General features: G+C 42.1%; 1 pseudogene; it reads left to right on the top strand.

The window, feature by feature from the left end:
• The first annotated feature begins 1,822 nt into the window (after positions 1–1,822).
• Positions 1,823–5,017, top strand: LOC112441803 (small ribosomal subunit protein bS21m-like; annotated as a pseudogene).
• Positions 5,018–6,974: the final 1,957 nt, after the last annotated feature.

Raw genomic sequence — 6,974 nt, 5'->3', positions numbered from 1 at the left:
TCACTTCAGTCGTATCCAACTCTTTGCGACCCTATGGACTATAGCCCATCCGGCTCCTCTGTCCATGAGATTCTCCAGGCAAGAGTACTGGAGTGGGTTGCCATGCCCTTCTCCAGGGGATTTTCCCTACCCAGGGAACAAACCTATGTCTCCCACGTCTCCTGATTGGCAGGTGCATTCTTTACCACTAGTGCCACCTGGGAAGCCCAGTAATGTACATATGTCAACCTCCCAGTTTATCCTCTGCCCCTGCTTTTCTTTTTTTAAGTTTAATTGACCTTCAGTACGGTGTTAGTTCTGTGACATAACATAGTGAGTTAGCATTTCTATACATTTCAAAATGATCACCACAATAAGTCTAGTTATGATACGTCACTATACAAAGATAGGGTATAGTTACGCAACATATTCCCCACACCGTACATAGCAATCTATATATATGTGCATGTGTGTGTGTTGTTAAGTCGCTAATCTCTTAAATTCAAACGCATTCAACAAATCTGCATTTTTACTCCTCCCACACTCATCACATTGAATGTTTTTGACATCATTTTTTATATCTTTTTGTTTTGTGTATCCCTTAACTACTTATTGCTGATTTGACTGCTTTTGTCTTTTAACCTTTCTACTAGCTTTATACATGGCTGATTTACTCCATTTACTGTATATTAGCCTTTACTAACGAGATGTTCCATTTGTAATTTTCATGTTTCTTGACCACTCCCTTCTGGCCTGCAGAATTTCTGCTAAAAAGTCAGCTGGTAGTCACCCTTGTATGTAACTTGTTGCTTTTCTCTTGCCACATTTAATATTCTCGTTTATCTTTTTTTTTCATTTTAATTATGGTGTGTCTTGGTGTGGTCCTCTGATCCTATTTGAGACACTGTGTGTCTTCCTGGACCTGGATATCTGTTTCTTTTCCCAAATTAGGAAAGTTTTCAGCTATTATGTCTTCAAATATACTCTCTGAGACTTTCTCTCTCTCTTCTCTTTCTGGGAACCCTGTAATGTGAATGTTAGTTTGCATGATGTTGTTCCAGAGGTGTCTTAAACTCTCATTTCTTTTTATTCTTTTTTCTTTTTTGTCTTCAGCTTCAATGATTTCCACTACTGTGTCTTCCAGCTTGTTGATCTGTTCCTCTGTATCATTTAATCTACTGTTGATTCCTTCTAGTGTATTTTTAAAAAATATTTGTTTGTTTACTTACTTGGTTGCATCGGCTCTTAGCTGTGGCATGCAGGATGAGCTCAGTAGCTGAGGTGCTGGCTTAGATGCCCTCTGGTATGTGGGATTTTAGTTCCCAGACCAGGGATGGAACCTATGTCCCTTGCATTAGAAGGCAGACTCTTAACCATGGGACCACCAGGGAACTCTTGTGTTTTTAATTTCAGTTGTTGTATTCTTCATCTCTGTTTGGTTCTTTTTATATTTTCTGTTAAAAACTTCTAACTTCTCACTCTGTTCATCTTCATCCATTCTCTCCCAAGTTCTTTGAACATCTTTGTGATATCATTACCTCGAACTCTCCATTGAGTAGATTGCTATTTCCACAACACTTAGTTCTTCTGGGGTTTTATCTTGTTCTTTCATTTGGAAAATATTCCTCTGTCACCTCTAATTTGCTATTTTTATTTCTGTGTATCTGGTAGCTTGGTTACATTTCTCAGCCTTGGAGAAATGGCCTTTTGAAGATCCACATGTCCCAGCAGTGCTTCTTTCCCTTATGGTCACCAGAGCTGTATGTCCTACGGGTACCCCGTGTTTGTGCTGCATAGGTCTTCCTGTGGTGTCTGGCTGACTGCTATTGGCCGTTTGATAAGCATGGCTGGACCCTGGTCTTGTTGGTTGCCAGGCCCTTTTAGTGCAGAGCCTGCAGGCCATGTTTGGCAGGGCCAGGTCACGGGGCTGTTAGCTGCAGGCCTGAAGGACCCGGGGCTGGTGCTGGACCACGGGCGCATAGAGCTGGGCTCTGCGGTGGAAGGTTGCAAGTGCTGAGGGTCCCGGATCTAGTGTCAATCTGCTGGTAGGCAGGGCCAGTTGCTGACCTGGCTGACTGCAGGGTCTGGGGTGTTGGCCTGCTGGTGACGGTGAGTGGGGCCGGACCCTGGGGCAGCTGGCTGAGGGTCCAAGGTGTCTGGCCTGCTGGTGAGTGGGGCTGGAGTCTAGAGGGTCCTGGAGTTGGTGCTGGCCTGCTTATGGGTGGGCTGCATCCTGGTTTGGGAAGCTGCAGAGCTGTCATAGTCCTACGGCTGGTTTCTGCTGCTGGTGAGGAGAGCCAGGGTCCATGGGATCCCAGGGCTGGTGGCTTTCCACTGAAGAGTGAGGCTGGGTCCTGGGGTCTCTGACTATAGGACTGTAGTGATCCCAGAACTAGTGCCAGTGAACTGGTATTTGGGGCTGGGCCCTGGGCCCTCTGGGGCCCTCTCAGTGCTGCTACAGGCTCAGGGGGTCTTAAGGCATTAGGTCTGTTGGTAGGTGGGGCTGTGAGTCTGCCCAGGTATTTGCATGGCCTAAAACATCCCAGTACTGGGGCCCATAGGGTGGTGGGCAGGGACTGAGTCCCAGCCCTAGTAGGCTAGAGGGAGGATTCCAAAGTGGCGCTTTATAAGAGCCAGTGTCCTCATGGTGGAATGAACTCCCCAAATGGCTATTGCCAGTGTCTTTGTCCTCAGGTTGAGCTCCTCTTCATAGATATTATACTATTACATCCTAAAATAAAACAGAATAGGAGTTTAGGCCAAGATGGTGGCATCGAAAGACCTTGAGCTCACCTCCTGCCACGAGGCACACCAAAATTACCACCATTTTCAGAGAAACTATTGTTGAGAAGAACTGGAAGACTAGCAGAAAACAGTTTCTGCAACTAAAGAGATAAAGAAAAACTATAACATGATGGGTAGGAGAGCAGAGATGTGGTATCATCAAGACCCACACTCACACAGTTTCCTCCTGCGTCTCCAGGAGGCTTTGCAAGATCAGCAGGTGGTTCTGATCAGTTCCTTTCAACCATTGCTTCTGCCCTGGGTCCCAGAGCAGGTGAGATTTTGTGTGTGCCTTTTATGAGTGAAGTTTTCATTTTCCACAGTCCCCTGGCTATCCCCCAAAATAAGTCCCATTCACTTTCAATGCCAAACAGTCTGGGGGCTCATCCTCCTGGTGCAGGAAACCCCAAGACTGGGGAGCCTGATGTGGGGCTCAGATCACTCATTCCTCAGGAAGAACCTCTGCAGTTGTGATCATCCTCCTGTATGTGACCCTGGGGTGTGGGTCTTGATGATACCACATCTCTGCTCTCCTACCCATCATGTTATAGTTTTTCTTTATCTCTTTAGTTGCAGAAACTGTTTTCTGCTAGTCTTCCAGTTCTTCTCAACAATAGTTTCTCTGAAAATGGTGGTAATTTTGGTGTGCCTCGTGGCAGGAGGTGAGCTCAAGGCCTTTCTATGCCACCATCTTGGCCCTAAACTCCTATTATGTTTTATTTTAGGATGTAATAGTATAATATCTATGAAGAGGAGATTTATAAAATAATTTCATTTCTAAGAATTAGGTTCTGTGTGGAAAATAAGACAAAAGTGAATTGGCCATTTCATCCTCAATGTCACTAAGCTTCCAAACCCTTAAAATTGTAGTCAGTCTGTGAGGGTATCTGTGGGAGTAAGTCTCCAGGATGGATTCCTAATGATCCCCATCTCTAGGCCTGCGTGCCCTTGTCCTATTGTAACCCCTTTCCACCGAGCGTGAGCTGAGCTGGACTTAGTGACTCATTTCTGATGGACAGATTAAGGAAGAAGTGACAACATATAATTTGGAGATCATGTCATAACAGATTGGCATTTGGGTCATTCACTCTGGGAGAAGTCACTTGCCACGTCAAGCAGCATTTTGGAAAGGCCCATGTGGTGAGGAACCATGCCTCTTGCCAGCAGGCATGTGAAGGGACTTAGAAGCCAACCCTTCAGCCAGTCAAGTCTTCAGAGACTACAGCTCCGGCTGATAACTTCTGAAGAGATCTCCTAAGAGAATCTGAGCCAGAATCACTCAGCTAAGCCACCTGGATTCCTAAAATTCAGAAACTGTGTGAGGTAACACACTGTTTGTTATTTTGAGATGCAAAGTTTGGGGGTGATTTTTTATGCAGCAATAGGTAAGGAGATAATAGATAAGATGTCAATACTAGTAAGATAATGCCACAGCTTCTACATATATTTACCTTCTCTGGAGGGGATCAGCCACCTGCAAAAAAGGAAGTCAGAATGTAAACGAGAATCTGAGAGAATATTTATCCTCTGGAAAGCATAATTGAATCATCTGATTCAATCATGATTGAATACATAATTTTTATTCTCCCAAACCTCCTGTCATGACTAGACAGAAAATTAGCTAATTAATTGATGACTGCTTATTGAGATTTGCATTGCATTCTATTTGCCTTATTTAAAACAAATATTTAGTAGATTCACAAAACTTCTTCTGAAGCAAAGAAGAGTTATTTTGCCTGGTGAATCCATTTAGTCTTGTCTGGGCTTCCAGTTGGCTGGGCACTAACGGCTCCTATAGAATAGAGACTTAACTCCAAGGGTCATAGCAAAACATCTGAAGTTCATTACCAGGACTATGAAGGCATGGCAAGGGAATGTGGAAGATGCATACAGGACCCTAAACAGAATCCGTACCATGGATGGGCTCATTGAGGATATAAATCAACGGCGGTATTAGGAGAAGCCTTGCTATAAGAGATAGAGAGAGAGCTATGAAACTTGACAGTGAATCTACAACATGGGAATGGCTCACAAGAACAACTTATTGATGTGAAAGAATCAGACAGATCCATGGCAGAGCGCCTGAAGCCTTCGGATAGGAGGCCCAGGATGGAAACCCTTATTCATTTGACTCCACCTGTTTTCTTTCTCTAACCCCCTTTTATACCTTTCTTAAAATAAACTCATTTACATATACTTGTTCAGTTGCTTAGTCATGTCCACCTCTTTGTGACCCCATGGACTGCAGCACACCAGGCTTCCCTGTTCTTTACCATCTCCAGGAGCTTGATCAAACTCATGTCCATTGAGTTGGTGATGCCGTCCAACCATCTCGTCCTCAATTATCCCCTTTTCCTCCTGCCTTCGTGTCTTGTCTGAAGTCTTTACTGACCAACCTCCACCCTTATCTTCATATAAGCCATCCATGGCACCCTGAGAACACCTCTGTTACAGCATTTGGCACTGTTTTGTAATTGTCTGATTACTTGTTATCTCCATCATTAGGCTGGGAGATTTTTGAACCTAGAGATGGACTTATTCAACTTTGTTCTTAGAACAGAACAGTCTCTGACTCATAGTACAAGATCAACAAATATATTTGACATGAATAAGATATTTGATTTTTACTTACAAGGAGTGATATGATTATTTTTTAAACTTATTTCTGTATTTATGGCTGCACTGGGCCTTTGGTGCTGCGTGCGGGCTTTCTCTAGGCGCAGTGCAGAGGCGTCTCATTACAGTGGCGACTATTGTTGCACAGCATGGGTTCTAGGCACACTGGCCCAGTAGTCGTGGTGCGTGGGCTTAGTTGCCCCTCAGCATGTGGAATCTTCCAGGACCAGAGATCAAACCTGTGTCCTTTGCTTTGGGAGGCAGATGCTTAACCACTGGACCACCAGGAAGTCCTGAATAAGAATATATTAATGGGGATTTCCCTGGTGGTCCAGCGGTTACGACTGCATCTTCCAGTGCAGGAGGCACAGGTTCAATTCCTGGTTGAAGAACTAGGATCCCACATGCCTTGCAGCCAAAAACTAAAGCAATATTATAATAAATTCAATAAAGGCTTAAAAAATTTTAAAAAGAATGTGTTAATGAAGGAATGAATAAGCAAATGAATAAATGAGTTGACCTTGGAAGAAAACTAAGTGGCCTGAGGAAAATTACTGCCCCCTCAGATTTCTGTTCACCAATAAAATTGAAGGGGCTGGACAAGTTTATGACTAAAATCCCTTTCCATTCAGACATATTATGACTGAAGATGGGAGTGGGAACTTATGCCCTTCTATGACCTTCAAAAAGCAATGTTGGAAAGAAAATAATAAAGATAAGAGTTGAAATTAGTGAAATAAGAAACAGACCAACAATAAAGAAAATCAATGAAAGCAAAGCCTGATTCTTTGAAAAGATCAATATAATTGATAAACTCCTAGCTAGATTGATTAAAAAAAAAAAGAGGAAAGACATACACTTAAAAAAAAGGGAAGACACACAAAAATATCAACATCAGGATGAAAGGGAGGGCTCATCACTTCAAGTTCTATAGATATTAAAAGGATAAAAGTGAGTATAATTAACGGCTTTTTAGAATAAATTTGGCAAGTTACATAAAATGAACAAATTACTTGAAATATACATTAGGAAAACTGGCCCAAGAAGATATAGAAAATCTGAGTAGCCCTCTATCTATTAAAGACTTGAGTTCATAATTTTTTAAGAAACTGACAAAATTCTATCAGTTACTTAAGGGTGAAATAATACGAATACTACATTAATTGTTTCAGAAAACAGAGGGAAAAGAAACATTTCCCAAGTCATTTTATGAGTCCAGAATTACCCTTATGCCACAATAAAAGATATTACAAGTAAAGAAAACTGCATAGTACTATCCCTTGCACATAGACACAAAGCCTTAACAAAGTTTTTGCAAATAGAACCCAGCAATATAAAAAAGGATAACACGCAGGACCAAGTGGGATAGTCCAGGTGTACAGGGCATAAATAGTGTAAAAGAAGAAATAAAACTGACTTTATTCACAATTAAAATGATGTGTGTATAGAAAACTAACGGATTTACCAAAAATTGTTAGAACTAATAAGCCAGTTGATCAGAGTTGCAGAATACAATATCAGAATATAAAAATAAGTCATATTTCTATATACTTGTAACAAACTATTGGAATATAAAATGAAAAGATACCACTTAC

Source organism: Bos taurus, chromosome 16, assembly GCF_002263795.3.
Source record: "Bos taurus isolate L1 Dominette 01449 registration number 42190680 breed Hereford chromosome 16, ARS-UCD2.0, whole genome shotgun sequence".
NCBI lineage: Eukaryota > Metazoa > Chordata > Mammalia > Artiodactyla > Bovidae > Bos > Bos taurus.
Note: the sequence above shows the minus strand (reverse complement) of the source record. Positions and strands in the feature narration are given on the sequence as shown.